Source organism: Jaculus jaculus, chromosome 15, assembly GCF_020740685.1.
Source record: "Jaculus jaculus isolate mJacJac1 chromosome 15, mJacJac1.mat.Y.cur, whole genome shotgun sequence".
NCBI classification, from domain to species: domain Eukaryota; kingdom Metazoa; phylum Chordata; class Mammalia; order Rodentia; family Dipodidae; genus Jaculus; species Jaculus jaculus.
The window spans coordinates 20,374,031-20,393,063 of NC_059116.1; the positions used below are offsets into that span (position 1 = coordinate 20,374,031).

The following is a 19,033-nucleotide window of genomic DNA, read 5'->3' on the forward strand; positions in this document are numbered from 1 at the left end:
CCCCTTCTGTAATATTTTTTGGGGTTATTACTTTCTTAATTTTTTTGTTTATTTGAGAGCGACAGGGGCAGGGCAGGGGGCATTGGATGGGCACTCCAGGGCCTCCAGATGCATGTGCTACCTTGTACATCTAGCTTAAGAGGTCCATGGAGAATGGAGCCTTGAACCAGTGTCCCTAGGCTTCACAGGCAAGCACTTAACCTCTAAGCCATCTCTCCATCCCATTTTTATTACTAACAAGAACATATTTTTTATGGATACATCACATGTTGGTACTCTTTTCCCTGTCCCTGTCCTCATTCCCTGCTCCTTAGTGGGGTTGCAGCTGTTCGCTGTGGGGCTGTGGATTATTTCTTCCATTTACTCATTGATGTTTTGCTTCATAGATCTACGGATGTTTTATTTAGGCACACATATCTATCATATTTTCCTGTTATGCATACTTGTATAAACATTAATCCTAAGTTAAAAGTAATATATTTCTTCTTTCATCTGCTATTCTTTGTATAATTTTTTTTTAATGTAAAGTCTATTTCTGGGAAGAAAAAAAAACACATAGCTAGAGATTGTTTTATGTAGAATCCACTCTGGAAATGTCTTCCTTTTGGTACAGTATGTTTATTGCCTTTTTCTTAGATTTATTTAAGAATTTCATTCTTAAAAAATTAAATAGAAACTTTGTATGGACACATCACATGTTGGTACCATCATTTCCCTACACCGTGCCCCCACTCCATTGAGGGCTGTCCTCAGTGGGATTGCTGGTATTTACCACGGGGTTGCGGCTTATGAGTTTGAGAGTAGTAGTTAGTCATTGTACGTCAGAGGGCAATGCCTCTAGATATTCCCTCCTATGCTTGGCTCATACATTCTTCATGCCCCGTCTTCTGCAAAGTTCCCTGAGCTATGGTATGTCTTGAGTCTCCTCAGTGTCTGTCTCCATCACTCCAGGACAAGTTGTCAGGCTTGCCATGGAGGCGGCACTCTTGCTCATCTTGTCAATACCTCTGTGACTTCACCTGGGCCCTAGCTACTAAGAGAGGGGTGGTGTCTCTCCTGACAGGAAGTCACTTGTCTTTTCTTTTTGTCTTTGTAGACTTAGGTTGTCCTCATTTCTGCTTTTTCTGAAAAAGGAAAACAGACTTTTTTAATAGAAAGTGAGATCGAGAGACATTAAAAAGGATAAGCATTGTTAATTTAGATAGATTTTGATGAGCTTCACTTTGGGAGAAAGACCAGGGGGAATGTGTCACTGGAGTCCATGATCTCAGTCTCCATAGGATCCTGACGTGGTCTTCAGTTCCTTCCATGCGCAAGTCTCTTAGCCGGTCAGAGAGCCAATGGTTACTCTCCTAAGCTGGGTGTCACTATAGCCCACGTGTGTATAACTTGTCAGACTAGTTGTTTTCAGATTGCAGGGTGCCCTCTTGCTCATAAAGCTGTTCGTTAGTCATCCTCCCCCTCCGGACCCCTCATGTAGCACTTTTCGGCACTCTAAGGGCTGACGGGCTGTGAAGTGGCTTCCTTCCAGGTTGAGCTAGATCTCTCAATGTTCTGCACCAGCAGCATGTGGTGTCTTTTTTAGGTTTTTTGAGGTAGGGTCTTTCTCTAGCCCAGGCTGACCTGGAATTCACTATGTAGGCTCAGGGCGATCCTCCTACCTCTGCCTCCCGAGGGCTAGGATTAAAGGTGTGCGCCACCATGCCCGGTGCCCCATTTTTTAAAGTATATTTTATTTATTTGAGAGCTAGAGAGAGAGAATGGGCATTCCAGGGCCTCCAGCCACTGCAAAAGAACTCCAGTTGTATGCACCCCCTTGTGCATCTGCCTCACGTGGGTTCTGGAGAATCAAACCAGGATCCTTTGGCTTTACAGGCAAATGCCTTAACTGCTAAGCCATCTCTCCAGCCCTCTCTCTGCCCCATTTTTTGAGAGGATGGTTTGATTTTTGTTCAGTGCTTAGTGTTTGTCATCTTTGTAGGTTCTAGATATCAGGCCCTTATTAGTGGTATAGCTGGTGAAGATTTTCTCTTATTCTCTGGGTAATCTTTGGGCTCTGTTTATGGTATGTTTATTGGTAGAAAAGCATTTTACCTTCATGAGATCCCACTGGTTGAATAATTGGTTAATTTCCTGGGTTTCTGGGGTTGTGTTCAGGAAGTTCCCCCACTCCTACATTGTGGAGAGTTCCCATTAATTTTTCACCCAGTACTTTGAGAGTTTCAGGTCTCATATGGAGGTCTTTAATCCATTTGGAGTTTATTTTTGTGCAGGGTGAGAGAAGAAGTTCTAGTTTCATTTTTCTACATGTAGTAATCCAATTAGGAGCTCCAATGCACAGTGCTGGGCAAGCTCTTCTCCAGGGTACATTGTTGGCTCTTTTGTCAAAGATAGGAAGCTGTAGTTAATTGAACTGAGGGCTATGTCTTCAGTTATGCTCCTCCATTGCTCTACATGTCTGTATTCTTGCCTGCATTATGCTGTTTGGTTACTATGGATTTGTAACAAAGCCAGTTCACATTAGACCAAGTATGGTGACACCTCCAGAAGCGTTTCTTTTGCTAAGGATATTTTTAGATGTCCAGGGCTTTCTGCCATGCCACACGAATTTTGAGATTTTTTTTTTTAATCTCTGTGAAGAAAGATGCTGGGATTTTTTAGTGGTATTGCGTTGAATCTGTATACTGCTTTTGGTAGAACTGGCATTTTCACAACATGAATTCTACCTGTCCAGGAGTGTGGAAGGTCCTTCTATCTCCTCATGCCCTCCTTGATTTCTTTCTTGTTTTAATGTTTTCACTGTATACGTCTTTCACTTCCTTGGTTTATGTTATTCGAAGGTATTTGATTTGTATTGTGGCTGTTGAAAGCAGGACAGACTCGCTGGCTTCTCTCTTTGTATATAAGAAGGCTACTTTTTTCGTTTTTGTTTTTCCCTGTGGAGATTTTTGTATCCTGCCACCTGGCTGAAGGAATTTATCACCCATAAGAGTTTTATCATAGAATCTTTCAGGTCACATATGGATAGGATCATGACATCTGCAAATAGGGCTGGTTTGACTTCGTCCTTTCCAATTTGAACCCTTTTAACCTCCTTCACCCATCCTTACTTCTTGGCCTAGGACTTGTAGTACTATGTTGAAGAGCAGTGTTGAGAGTGGGCATCCCTGTCTTGTTCCTGATCTCAGTGGAAACTCCTTGGGTCTTTCCCATTAAGTATTATTTGGGCTTTAGGGTCTTTGTATATAGCCTTTAGGCATGGTGGGATTATATATATCTCAACATAATATTTTCTCCAGTGTTTTCATCATGAAGTGGTATATTTTGTCAAAGCCCTTCTCTGCATCTATTGAAACGTTCACATGGTTTTCATGTTGGTTTATTAATGTGGTGAGTTAATCAATTTTTATAAGTTGAACAATTCCTGCATCCTTAGATGAGACCTACTTGATCAAGATGGATAATGCTTTTGATGTATTGAATTTGGTTTGCAAGGATTTTGTTGAAGATTTTTTCATCTAAGTTCATCAGGGACATAGGTCTGCAGTTTGCTTGCATCTCTGTCAGATTTTGGTATTAGGGTGATGTTAGCTTCATAGAAGGAGTTGAGGAGCATTCCCTGTCCTCTGATTATGTGGAAAAAACCTGAGAAATGGTTTCACTTCTTTGAGGGTCTGATTGATTTCTATTGGGGAGGTTTTTAATTGCCTTTTCAATCTCAATGGATGTAATAGGTTTGTTTAGGAGATTTATCTGCTCTGGATTTAGTTTTGGTAAGTGGTATGTGCCTAGAAATTCATACATTTTTTTCTGGGTTATCTAATTTTGTTGAATTAAGGCTTTAGAAATATGTCCTGATAATACTTCTGATTTCATTGATATCTATTGTGACCTCTCCCTTTTTATTTCTAATTTTGTTAATTTAAGACTGCTCTTTTATTTTAGTTTGTAAAAATAAACAAAATCAAACCCCTATCCAATTTGATCAAAGACCAGCTCTTGGTTTCATAAAATTTTTTAATTGTTTTCTTAGTTTCCAATTCTTTAACTTCTGTTCTGATTTTTTATTTCCATCTGGAATTCTGAGAGTTGTTAGTTTTTCCAATGTCTTTAGGCGGACAGTTAGGTTATTAATTTGAAATTTCTGTTGTGAAGGCATTTAGTGCTATGAATTTTCCCCTTAAGAGTGCCTTCTTTGTATCTCAGCCCCACTTGTTTTCTTCACAGACACTGGCTGGGATAAAATTTTATCATTTTATTAGTTCTTTGAGGTAGAGTCTCACTCTAGTCCAGGCTGACCTGGAATTTACTATGTACTCTCAGGGTATTCTCAAACTCACAGTGATCCTCCTACTTCTGCAAGGCATGCACCACCATGTCTGGCTGAAATGAAATTTTAATTTGCATTTCCACAAAGGCATAAGGATGTTAAAAGGGTTTTAAAATATTTATAAGCCATGATTAGATTTTCTTTGGAGCAATGTCTATTCAGTCCATTGTCCTATTTATTGCCTGGTTTACCTGGTCTTGGGAGTATGTTAGGGGATTAATATATAAAATATAAGAACTCTATCTGATGTCTATTTGGCAAAAATGTTTCCCCGATCCTGTAGACTGCAAAGAAAACGATCAGCAGAACCAAAATTTCTTGATTGTTTCCAATGTAATTGGATCATTTGTCAGAAAGCCCAGGGGAATGCCTATTTAAAAGTATTTTGCCTTTGTTTCCTTTTAGTAACTTCAGGTCTTACATTCAAGTCTTTGATACATTTTGAACTGCTTTCTTATAAATGAGAGATAGAAATGCAGTTTTAACCTTATAAGGGTGGGTGGCCCTTTTTCATAGTACCATTTGTCCAAGATTCTTGTTTCAGATAAAAGTTTTGGGAACATCAAAAATTAGGAGACTGTCACTTTGAATTTGAGCCTTCCGTTCCATTTGTTTACATACCTGTTTGGGGGAAAATATTTCTGTAATATAGTTTCAGATCAGATATTATACTTCCAGCATTGTTCTTCCTGCTTAGCTGTGGCTCTTTGAGGTATTTTTTGCTTACATAAAATTGTATTTATTTTAGTTCAAGGGAATTTCTTATTTGAGAACTTCCTGCCACTACAACTTCCAGACACACACGTCTGGCTTTATGGAGGTGCTGGGGATTGAACCCTGGGCCTCATGCATGCAAAGCATGCACTCTACCACTGAGCCACAGCTCCTGTGACTCAAGGAACTTTCTATACAACACATATGGTCTTTAGGATTTTTTTTTTATTACTGTAAAGAATGTAGTGTGGATTTTAATGGGAACCATGTTGAATCTGTAGATTGTTTTCAGAAATTTAGCCATTTACAAAACATTCATTCTGAAAATTGATGAGCAAAGGAGTTTTTCCATCTTTAAGTTTTTGTTGTAATTACTGTATTACTTTTCCTGATTTCTTTGTTGGCCCAATGCATTGTCACTTTGTAGGAAGCCTGCTGATTGGTCAATGTATCTGCCTTACTCCACTGAGAAAGTTAACAACATCTACACCTAAAAGTCAGTAGTGACTGTGTCCAAAAACTTTCAGAATAATTCCATCTGAAAATAGTGATACATTGACTTGTTCCTTTCCTATTTGCATCTCCTTAATTGCTATTCCTTTAGCTAAAATCTAAAGCAACATTAACAAGAATATTAAGAATGGACATGGTTACTTCATTCCTGATTTTTAAAGATAATGCTTTGTTGGTTTTTTTTTTTTCCTACATAGCTTTTATTATATAGAGATAGGTCCTTCAGCACATTTTGGCATCTATTGAGATGATCATGAGATTCTCTATAAGTGTATGTTTATTGACTTTCCTGGTGCACCACTTTTGCATGGATGGGATGAAACCAACTTGGTTGTGGTACATGATTCTCCCAATGTGTTCTATGTGTCTGTATTCATTAGGGAAATTGATCTATTGTCTGAGTATATTCTTATGTCATTTTGTATCTGGCTTATAATGGCTTCAAAGAATTAGTTTAGTCGTGTTTCTTTCCTTTTTGTTTTGAAGAATAACTTCATAAGTATTGGTGTTAGGACCTCCTTAAAGGTTTGTTAAAATTTGACAATGAACCTGGCTGCTCTAGGCCTGTCTTGTGAGGAGTCTTTATCACTACCTTGATGTCACAGCTTGATGTGCATCTGTTTGTGTAGACTTTATCCATTTCCTTCAGATTTACTTGAGTTTTTCATTACTATTTTTGAAATGTAAGTTTTCAAAGACTTACATTTTAAAAAATCAGAAAAATCTCAAATAGTAATGAAACTCTGAGCACTCAGAGCTGTACATTTTCCTATCAGAACTGCCTCGTGTCCCAAAGTTTCTGTGAAGTCATGCTTTAACTTTCTCTTGCTCCTAAATCTTTTTAACTTCTTCCCCAATTTCTACAATGACCCACAGTTCATTTTAGAGTGTATTTTCTCTTGTTTTATATTTAGCAAAAATTTTGATGTGACCTATAATGTGATACATTTCAGAGGTTAGATAGTCTGCTAAGAAGAATGTATCTTCCTTTCCTGTTAGGTGGGATCTGTTCAGGCCCCTTTAATATGTGGTATCATTGAACGTTTTGATGATTAAGGAAAACATCTAAAGTTACCCACTATTATTTTATCAGAGATTGTATGTAATTGGCAGCCCAAAGTTTGGTCCAAATTCATTTATAATTGATGAACTGGTTTTGTTATTATATAGTAGCTTTCTTTGTCTCTTGTGACAAATTTTGGTGTAAAGTTTATCAATTTATACCTTAGGAAAATTGATTTCAGCTTCTGTTCAGAGTAGGCTTTCATCCTTTACTTTCGGGCAGTGGATGTGTTTACCAGTGAGATATGTTTCCTAGGGAATTACAGATCACTGGGAAGAGTTCTAATCCAGTCTGCATCTCTCAGTGAGTTCATGCTTTTTATATTAAGGTTATTATTGAGAGAGATTTCCTAATACCTATGGTATACTGGTTATTTTCTAATTGGTTGGATTACAGTTTGTTTCTTTCTCTATTAGACTTAGAAATTCAGTGGAGTCCTGCCTTGGATGCTGTGAGCATCAGAATACACTTGTCTTGATTTGATTTTGTTTCACTGTCAATTTTTAAAGATAGCTTTGCTAAATATAGCAATCTTGACTGGAAGCTATTTTTTTCAAGGCTTATAATGGGTCATTCTGTGCTATCCTAGCTTTTCAGTTCATTGATTAGAAATCTGATATTATAACATGTATCTATGTAGATAGTTTCTATGTTTCCTTTCAGCTTTTCATCTTATTTCTTTGTTCTGTATTTTTGACATCTTGACTAAAATTTGACATGGAGCGATTCTTTTCTGAACTTGTCTGCTTGGTGTTTTAAATGTCTCTTGCTATAATTTCATTGAACACACACTTTAATATTCTATTTGAGAAAATGGGAATGCCAGGGCTTCCAGGCTTTCACTGAACACATTCTTGATGCCTTTAGTTTTGTTTTTTTCTTATATTCCTTGGAGTCTTAGGCTTTATCTCTTGATTGTATCCAAACATCCTTGAACAGGCTCTTATGTTTTATATTTACTGGTGTTTGAAGATACCATTTCCATAACCCCTATCACTGATCCTCTTCTTCCTTAGTCAAGTGATCAGAGAGGATTTCAACTGTCTTTTTTCAGTTAATCCATTGCCTACATTTCTATTTTTAAAATCAAAATATCAATTTCTTATGGATTTTTTTCTTCCATATTGGCAACTTTTTCATTCACATTACTAATTGTCTCCTCCAGAAGTAGATAAAATTGGTTGAATGGTTTGTGTCCCCTTTGAGATTGTTTTTACTAGTAAACTTTTGAAAACATCTAGTGTCTCATCCATTTGAGTATCTTTAGCTTTAAGTTGTACCAAACATTCAAAGAACTACTACTAATTCTCCTTAAGTTATTACAAGCATTGATTACAACATAATTATTTCAAACAAATTCAAGGATTTCATAAATGCACTGATAGCAAATCCAGGTTAAAAAAAGAACTACAAATATCCTTAATGACGATAGTTTCTAAAAAAGACAGTGTCTTTATCCCTAAGATCTGGAACAAGACCATGACACCCAATTTCAATATTTTCATTCAATATAGTACTGAAAGTCCTAGCCAAAGCAACCAAACAAAACAAAAAGGGCATAAAAATTGGAAAAGTAGGTAAATGATCACTGATTACAACTGACTTGGCCAAATAATTTTTAAAATCCCAAAACCCTCATCAAGAAGATATTAGAAATAATAACCAAATTCAACAAGTTTGCAAGATAGAGTCAACCTATAAATGTGTACAACTAAGAAAATTCCAAAACCAAGGAATAAAATATACAGCAGTAAATTAAACCAAAGAAGTTTAAACACACTGAAGAGGATACAAAGAAATGGAAAGACATCCATGTTCACTTGCAAAAATCAATATATAGTACTCATGGCAATTTCTAAATTTGGTGTAATCACTCCAAAAATACCAGTGGCATTCTTTGTAGAGGAAGCAAATAACCTATTCTAAAATTTTTAGGGGGAAAAGTAACACTAATAGCTAAAGCCATCTTAAGCACAAATAAAGCAGGCAGAATTATATTACAAACCTTCAAAGTAGACCAATAATAACAGTCTATCAAGCCTAGAAGTAACCCCACACCTTCACAGACAAATGAGTTTTGATAATGTTAAGAACAAGCATTAGAAAAAAATTAGTCTTTTTAATAATTGTTACTAGGTAAACATGGATGTCTATATTTGGAAAACAATGAAACTTGATCTTTATTTCTAACCAGTTATGAAAACACAAAATGGCCAGGCGGGGTGGTGCATGCCTTTAACCCCTGCACTCAGGAAGCCGAAGTGTGCCATGATCAAGGTCAGCCTGGACTGAAGTGAGACCCTACTTCAAAAATAAATACAAGATGGATTAAGACTTGAAAAATATTGTTTTTATTTTTTTGTTTATTTTTATTTATTTATTTGAGAGTGAGAGAGAGAGAATGGGCACGCCAGAGTTTCCAGCCACTGCAAACATGTGCCACCTTGTGCATCTGGCTAACGTGGGTCCTGGGAAATCGAGCCCCGAACCAGTGTCCTTAGGCTTCACAGGCAAGCGCTTAACCACTAAGCCATCTCTCCAGCTCTTGAAAATTATTTTAACAGCAGTGTGAATGCCTTTGGACAAAAGTCCAAATCATAGGAACTAAAAATCAACAAATAGGATGAGGTCCTAGGGAACTAACCATCTAGTGACCAGGCAATCCTCAGAATGTGAGACTTGTGTGTGTTTATATTTAGATCTATGTCAAAGGGTTGATGCCTAGAATAGACAAGGAGCACCAAATGCTCTACAGGAAAATAAAATATTTAAAATATATATTCAAGAAAAGACACAAACAAGTATGTGAGAAAAGCTCAACATCAGGGAAATGACCTCACTCCAGTAAGGTAGCAATTGTGAAAAATAGAAAAGACAGCATATGTAGTAAAGAGAACTATTGCACAAGTGTGTGTGGAAATGTAAATTAGTATAGATATCCTGGAAAATAGGAATTTTCTCAGAAATAGAACTTTCATATGATGCATCAATGTCGTTACTGAGAATATTGTTAAAGAAAATGAAATTGTTAAATTAAAAAATACATCCTCGGTCACTGAGTTCGAGGCCACCCTGAGACTACATAGTTAATTCAAGGTCAGCCTGAGCCAGAGTGAGACCCTACCTTGAAAAAAAAAAAAAAATACATCCTTGGGCTGGAGAGATGGCTTAGCAGTTAAGCGCTTGCCTGTGAACGCTAAGGACCCTGGTTCAGGGCTCAATTCCCTAGGACCCACATTAGCCAGATGCACAAGGGGGAACACGCATCTGGAGTTCGTGTGCAGTGGCTGGAGGCCACAGTGCACCCATTCTCTCTATCTTTCTGCCTCTTTCTCTGTCACTTTCAAATAAATAAAGTAATAAAATACATCCTCAAGGCTAGTCATGGTGGCACACATGTTTAACCTCAGCACTTAGGAGGCCAAGATACACGGATTTCTGTGAGTTTGAGGCCAGCCTGGGCTAGAGTGAGACCCTACCTTGAGAAACCAAAGAAAAAAAGAAAAAGTTGGGCTTTGGAAAAAATAGCTTAACAGTCATAGTACTTACCTGTGAAGCCTAAAGACAGAGGTTAGATTCCCCAGTACCTACGCAAGCCACATGCACAAGGTGGCACATGCATCTGAAGTGGTTAGAGGTCATGGAATGCCCATTGTCTCTTAAATATTTTTCTAAAAACATGCTTACTGGGGCTGGAGAGATGGCTTAGCAGTTAAGCCACTTCCCTGCAATGTCAACATACCTTGGTTCAATTCCCCAGGACCCACATAAGCCATATCCACAAAGTGGCGCATGCATCTAGAGTTCATTTGCAGGGCTGGAGGCCCTGGTATGCCCATTCTCTCTCTCTCTCTAATAAATAAATTTTTAAAAATACACCTTTACTGAAGGAAGACTATCATCAAGTGGAAACATACTAATTACCATAAAATATTCCCATTTTGTCAATCATATGGATTGGAGAATGCCAAGTAAAAATACATCAGACACAGAAAAATATTATATATCCCACAAGTGAGATAATAAAGAATTTGACCTCCTTGATATTACACACAGTGGGAGTTGGCAGAGCAGAGAAGTTGATTCATGAGTGCTGGATCACTTTTAGATAGGAGTGAGTTATAGTGTACTGTAGCCCAAAATAATGATTATAGATATGTGTGAACATTTGCAGGGTTAAATATGCTTACATTGATGTGCAGATTTACTATGCACAATTCTTATTAAGAAGTTTAAAATGAGTATAAAATATAAAGTATTGAACAGTAATCTAAACATCAAGGGAAAGGGGACTATTTGAATCTTTCTAGTTTAAATCACCCACAGATTACTCAGTTGTGTCAGAATTTTTTTTTTTTTCTGGAAATACTTTCTAAATCTGTATCCCTTCAGGAAAAAAAAAAAAATTGGCAAAATGTTGAGAGTACTTAGATCACAGAATCCATACATAGATCTTGCGAAATGTGGTATGGTATTATCTATCAGCTCATAAATGACTTTCCGAATTGATTGTCACCTTCTTTTCCCCCCTAATTTTACATTGTGTTTTCTATTTCAAAGCAAGATGTTGGCATTCCTACTCATTTTTTTTTTCTCCTCCAAATCTGGATGCCCAACTGTCAAACTTCTAAAATTTACTTCCTCCAGCAGGAGGGACATGTTTTCAGTGATGCCTTTAAATTTTGGCTCTAACTTACTGTGCCAAAGCAATAGAGTCTACATGACAGGAGAGAGCTGCTTGCCACAAACAGAGAAGAAAGAATGAAATCATTCTAACATAGACACTTCATAAATCAACTCAAACATAGGAGGGTTTGCTGGAGCTGTCTTTGCAAGAGTTCACATTCTCTTTGGCATTTTATTTTGTTTCATATTTAAAATTTTATGGCCATGAGCTATGTTTTGAACTACATTGTTAAACAGATTTTTTTTTTTATAGAAGAGTCACATCCATGGTATTTTTAGATCACAGACAGTCCCAATAGTGGCATATAATTGAAAGACTACAGAGTCTGGCAGTAGAGAGACTTAGTTTGAAACACCAGTCTTCAGTTCACTAACTGTGTACTTTTGAATAAGGCCCTTCTCACCCTGGGGTGTGTCTATCTGTATAATGAGAATATTGTCAGTGATAAATGACATTGACCTACTTTGTGAGGGTCATATGAGGTAGTGAAAGTAACGAGAGAGACTACTCACGTAACATCTACTGAAGGACACTCATTAATATTGCTGTTTCCCTAATGAAAAGGGTAATGAACTGACGGTTATTCAGAGTCGATGGAAAACGGGTCAGATAAATATTGAGGTCTATAGAGGAAACTTAACTAGTTTTAGCCCATCATGGAAACACAGCTCTGGGTATGTCTGTGAAGATGGTGCCAGAAAAGTTGAATTTGCAGAGGGAAGACCTACCCTGACTGCGGGCAGTACCACGCTAGCTTTCATTGTTCCTCACTTCCTGGCTCATCACCTCATGTTCCTGTTCCCATGCTGGGCTGGACTCTCAAACTGAACGAGAATAAGCCCTTCCTTCCATCAGATATGGAACTAACACAGGGCAAAAAAAAAAACAAAGGGCACATAATACAGAACTCAGTGATTAAGACAGGCAGTGGCTCTAGGGGAGTAATTTTTCATAACATAAAAGTGAGCTTTTTCCCCAGCAGACTCTCTACAGAGGCAAATTATCATCAGAAAGAATTCTTTGGGCTATTTGAAAAGCATGTCTGGCATAAAAATATGACCCAAACGTATACTGATGCAATCTCTTTTCTTGGCTGTATTAAATCTCTTTCAACCAAGCTGGTAGATATGGTAGGGTCAATAATACCCCCCCCCCAAAAAAAAACCATACAAATTCTAGAGATTAAGATATAGATACTATTGGGTTACATGGACCAAAGAAAGACCATATAGATGAGAATGTGTTCACAGAATTATTCCAGATTACCCAGTGGTAATCACAGGTATCCTGGCAGGCGATCAATTTAACAATGGTGAGAAAGAACCATCCCAGACAGCTATTGAGGCCCTGGCCAGGGGATATAATTCAATAACTAGAAAAGATCAGAAAGGAGGACTCTGCTGATGTCTTGATTTTGGATCCTTGATCCACAGTAAAAGCTGCTTTCTTCTGTGTTTCTGAGAAAAAATTTCTGTTGATTTAAAGCCTCATTTTTTAATATTTTATTTATTTGAGAGGATGTGTGTAACAGCACCTCCAACCACTGCATACAAACTCCAGATACATGTACTACCTTATGCATCTGTCTTATATGGGTACTGGGAAATTGAACCTGGGCCCTTAGTCAAGTGCCTTAATCACTAAACCCTCTCTCCAGCCCATAAGCCACAACATTTTGGTGATTTAATGCAGGAGCCATAAGAACTCAATAGTATAGAATTTATTTAAGTATATATATTTAAAAAAATATTTAGCCTTTAATCCCAGCAGAAGCAGGAGGATCACCATGAGTTTGAGGCTACCCTGAGCCTACATAGTGAATTCCAGGTCAACTTCTGCTAGAGTGAGGAAAAAAAAAAAAAAAATCTTAAGTGAGAGAGAAAGTGTGTGTGCATGCCAGGGCTTCCAGACACAAGCTTTACATGGCCACTGGGAGATGGGTCCTTTGGCTTTGCAGGTGTGTGCCTTAAACACCAAGCCATCTCTTCCAGCCCTGTTGTATCTTTTCTAAATCTCCACCAAACATAAAATAATTATGAAAGTGGAATGGCTAAGTGAAAATGAGATAGGGCTGATAAAAGACAAGAAATGTCCACAAGTTTCTTACACCCTAAAAGAAGGCTGCTTTGTTCAAAAACAAACTTTCTGGAGAGAACCAAAGTAAGTGGTACTGAAGAAAACCTCATGCAAAATTTGCTCAACGCGCCAGCTCGCTGATGCTCCTTTCTCTTCCAAACTAACAAATCCAGCTTTGATGACAAAGATATAGGCTGGAAAGACATGGCTTAGCAGTTCAGGCACATGCCTGCAAAGCCTAAGGATCCACGTTCAGTCTCTCTCCAGATCCCGAGCATGCTCACTAGGTGGCTCATGTGTCTTAGGTCCTGGTGCGCCAATTCTGTCTCTAAAAACTAAGTTTGAACAGGTGATTGCAGACTACATGAAAAACATGTAAGACTACTGACCCAAGAAAATATCAGGGAAAATAAAAGTTAAACTAAAAGCATACTTTGAACTATATAGATACCCAAGATGTTTTATTCCAGAAGAAAAATATGCTGTAACTAAATGAAATACTGAATTTAGGGTTGTAAAAAAAAAAAATCTAGAATTGAATAAAGCATGTGCAAAATGGGAGTTGACCAACTACCAATCAAGTCACTGTAAAATTTTCTCAAACTGAATATCCTTAAACTTTACAAAGAGTGAACCACTAACTTTGCATCCCATAAGCCACATTCAATCCTAGAGGGTAATGATGTTCAGAGAGAGATTATATTTAGCCTAGTAAACATACGTGGTGAGACAAATGGCATGTGCTTTTAACATGCATAAATGTAGAAAATTTACTTTCCATGGTTACTTTCCCAAGGGATTACTTGAAGGGATACAATTAAAGTAACGACATTGAGAAACTAGTGGCAAGAGTCCCAGGACAACTGCATGGCATATCTACCCTTTCACACTGGAGCAGAATGAGGCAAAATCCCTCTGGGGCATGAAGGAATTCCAGACACAATTTAGAGACTAGAAATGCTAAAAATAGGACAGAGGGACCCCAGAAAAAAAATGTAAGAATATAAAAATTACTCAAATTTCAGAAAGCAAAAGCTCTCCAAGAAAATCATAGTATATTAGCCCATGTAAGGAAGCAAAACTCTGAAAACGGGAAGTCAATCAGGGTCAAATGGAATAGGGCGGGTTCCAGGTAGTAAAGGTAATTAGCACTAATAATGGTTGTTCTAGCACAAATTGTATCATGGTTTTAAGCAACTAGTTGAGAACAAAAAGGGTGTCTTATTTTAACATAATGCTAAGAATATGCTCTTCTGGATGTATAAAACATGAAACACCCAAAATGGCAAGAGTGGCATCCACAGTGGAAATGTGAGAACTAAGGTACCTCAATTCCAGTAGCACAGTAGTAAATAAATAAGTAGCAACATTATGGAAATTTAAGCATCACTTGTCTTTTCAAGTTTTTAGAAACTACACACATGCAGAGCATGAAAGATATAGTTATGGCTCCAAGAAATACAACATTACTAATTTTGGCATGGTATAAGGATAGAGATTGGAAGGTTGTTGGTATGGGAAGATCTAAAATGGAAGCAAAAAGAATATCACTATCTTAGTAAAGAATTATGACTAGAATTAAAGGAACAAACGTAAGTTGGGATATATTATTTGATAAAGACTTAGTTCAACTCAAGTTTGGTAATATGATTAACATTAATGAAAATGGAAAATATAATGATATTGGAAGAAAATGGACTGATATAAGTAGATTACATTTTCTGCCAAAGCACTAAGCTAGTATTTAATTCCCTAAGTTGATTGAGAAACTATAGTTTATTACTTAGCAATATTCTGCCATTAATCATGATAGCATTAGTTTTATTGCTGGATATACTAATGTTAGAAATTACCAAGCAAACCAGGCATGGTGGTGCACGCCTTTAATCCCAGCACTTTGAAGGCAGAGGTAGGTGGATCACTGAGTTCAAGGCCAACCTGAGGCTAGATAGAGAATTCCAGGTCAGCCTGGGCTACAATAAGACCCTAGCTCAAAATAGCAAAAGAAAAAAGAAATTACCAAGCAAAGGCCCACACTTTGTTGAAAATTAACTGAAAGCCAGGCATGATGGCACCTGCCTTTAATCCAGCACTGAGGAAGCAGAGGAATGATCGCCATCAGTTTGAGGCTACCCTGAGATTACATGGTAAATTACTGGGCTAAGGGGAGATTGTACCTCAAACCCCCCCTCCAAAGAAAAATTAACTGAAAACACTGAAGAGACAAAGAGCAAGCACATAATACTTACTCTCAATGACCCATATATGCATGATGTTTCACAGCTATCTAGATTCTCTCACACACATCTCAGAACCACGTAGCTATGTGATTTCTTGCCTCTAGTTGTCTGACAATTGCCATCCTGATCTGAAATGAGGGTATTATTTCATGTGTAATTCTAGCACTTGGGAAGTGGTACCAGGAAGATCGGGAGTTGAATTTCATCGTTGGCTACACAAAACCCTATCTCCAAAACCCAAGAAAAAGTAAGTGTTGACTTGGTAAAGGGTGTGCCAGAGCTCTAAATAAATGATCACTTTCTTATGAAGGCCCTTTGGTGTTCAATGGGGGGGAAAAAAAAAAAAACAACTGAACCTAGGTTCACTCATGTGTAGATTTCTGAGAGTAACAAAAACATAGTGAAGCTTAGCTGAGTTATCTAGACTTTTATAAAGCATATCTAGGGTGAGAATGTTACAGGAAACTGAGTCACACAGAGCCAGCACCAGAGAAGGAAGAGAATCATAAAATTTGTTCATGTTGACGTGGACTCGGGAATAACTCCCAAAGCCCGGGTCCTGAGCCTTGACAGCACCATTTCATGGACAGTAAGCAAGGAGTCTGACATCACCTTGAATTCTTTATACCATTGGTGGGTTAAACTTCTGGGCTACCTGGCTTGGGGGCACAGGCGGGAAGTGTTAAGTGGCCTACAGGAGCAACACAGTAAGCTTTTAGCTCACTGGGGTGAGGGTTATCTGTGGTTTGTCCTTGTAAGATACCTGACTCAGGACAGGACTGTGCGCAGCTGGGGCAGGGTCAGGATAAGGTAAGACTAAGACTGTTTAGCATCTGTTTAGCTTAGAATCTGAAGTGTTTGCAAAACACTTATTCAACACAGAAAAAGGAGAGGGGCTGTAGTTTGATTAAAACCACCACCACAAGATAAGCATAGACCATTTCAATATAAGTTTCTGAAATAATTATGACAATTCAGGGAGTCTCTCTCTAGTGCTAAAGAGCAAACATGGAACCCTGCACTTGGCTCTATACCTCCTGCCTTTAGTCCACAAGGTTAACTCTTGCTTATCACTGGTATCATAAATGCATGGTTCTGGACCATTCCTGGTTGAGTCTTTTGTAGCTCCATAGCTCCCTAGTATCAATGTCTATGTAAAGCCGTGAGTAAAATCTCTCTGAACATCAATGCATCGGCGTACTTGATTTTCCCAATTTGAGTATACACAGAAAAGGCATCATGTGTCAAGTTCCAAGACCTGCCTATAAGAAGTGTACTTACTGCAGATCTAGTCACAAGGAAGGACATGGCACCAACATTGCCGCCTTATTGATAGACCAGCTCTTTTGGATGACTGTGTTGCAGTGTCTCATCGGTCATATTCTACCTGGTCTGTGGTGACTGTGAAACATCAGTTGGCACATGAGAAATTGCTCTTGAAGAGTATACACATTTCAGCTGAGAAGCTGCTCCCAGCTGAGTCTAAAACAGTTGCTCAATGTTCATCGATTTCCCTGGAGCAGACTCTCCAGCTCTCGTTTAGAAGCTTTCTTAACCCTCTGTGCTCTTGGCACACAGTATTGAGTTAGCAGAATGGCCTTTCTTTCTATGAAAATAAAATTATCTCTCACATGTATAAAAGCCTGAGGCCAGACAGACAGATAAAGACCATCACTCTCAAAATGCCATTCGGTGTATCTCTTCACTTATGGATAAAAGAGGGGAAAAAAATAACAGTATGTCCATGGACTAATTAAGCAACCCATTCCCCAACACTGGCTCTGCTCACCAATAGGTAATTCATCAAGAGGTCAAAATGGTCTTAATTCCCTTATCTTGACAATGCTGGCTTGTGGGGCATGAAATGTCACCCTCTTCCTCCTAACTATTATCATTGTAAAAAGACTAAAAATATCATATCAGCCAATATGAATCAGCTTTTGTTAGCCAAGATTGTTAAACCTAATTGGTCTGTAATATTTACAGGAAGAACAAGCCCGTTTGCTAACTTGTAACATCCACATGATTGTCTGAAGCTCCTCAGGATTGATGTCCTTTCAATCTATAACCTAATCAGCATAAACCTTCATAGCTGCATCTAACTTCACATTTTTGTTTCCAGGCAACCAGAAAGACAGAACTGTGATAACCTCTTATTTGTAGTGCAGAACCCCACTATCTTCAAGATCATTACAATAATTGCATAAATCTTGAAGGTTTAAATGAGGTCTTTCATTGATTTAAGAAAAACAAAGGGCTACAGCTCACTTCCTACTCAATGACTGAACATATAAATGGAGCACAACACACAGAAGTCTGAAGAAAGAAAAATAAAACACAATCCCTGGACTAAAATACCTTCTAATCTTCTGAAGAACTATAAGTCAACCTATTATATACTTAACCCAAACTGTAATGCTAGTATTACAGACATTTTTTAATTTACCAATTTCTTTATTTTTACTGTAATTATGTGCCTGTTACATTCCAGAGACCATGCTAGGTTTAAGGACTCAAACATGAAAGAGACTTTATTTCTGGCCAACAAATTTATAATCTAGTGATGGGAACACATGATAAAAAAAAACATGGGTTTTCCTTCACCACATGCTATATACTGTATGAGCCATTCAGCTACAGCCTATGCGACACAGAGGAAGGACAATGGCCCTTGTCCCAGTCGATTCCTAGCCGCAGGAGTGTGGGTGGAGGTCAGAGAACGTCTTCGGGTTAACCCTAGCCTCTCAGCCTCGGGGTTTCTCATTTTCCTGTGCTTGCCTGGAAACTCTCCTGTCTCTGCCTCTCATCTCACCGTCAGTGTGCAGAGGTTACAGAAACCCACCATGGCTTCTGGAGTTTTACATGAGGTCTGTACGTCAGCTTGAGCAGTGAGTGAGTGAGTGAGCCATCTCTCCAGCCCTGATGTATTTTCATTTATTTGAGAATGAGTATGGACACACCAGGGCTTGCTGCCACGGTAAATAACTTCCAGATGCATGCGGCATGCACCTGGCTTTCCATGGATACTGGGGAATTGAACCTGGGTTGTTGTTCTTCGCAAACAAGCACCTTTACCCACTGAGCCATCTCTCCAATCCCTGATTTATTCATCCTTATATCTTCTCTTCTGTCACTTTTATCTACCACTAGTCTTTAACAAGTACTTCTGTAAAGATAATAAAGAGTACTTGTATACCTCAGTAAATTTTTATCAAGAAGAAGTTGATACATCCTGTGCCAAAGTTAAGGAAACAGAATTTAAATACACCAAGCAGGAGAATGGCAGGAAAAGCATTGAACAGGAACATACCCATAATATGAAACAAAAATGAACAGTTAGTGCTTACTATGACTACAGAAAAATGTACCAAAGTAGGCTAACACTTCATGGAACCTAATGGCCATGAGAA

The 19,033-nt window shown here is 38.1% G+C and overlaps 1 non-coding gene across 1 annotated transcript; it reads right to left on the reverse strand.

Annotated features, from left to right (window-relative positions):
• Positions 1-5,145: 5,145 nt before the first annotated feature.
• On the reverse strand, positions 5,146-5,217 carry Trnaa-ugc. The gene has a single exon. It is a non-coding gene; the product is annotated as a tRNA-Ala (tRNA).
• Positions 5,218-19,033: the final 13,816 nt, after the last annotated feature.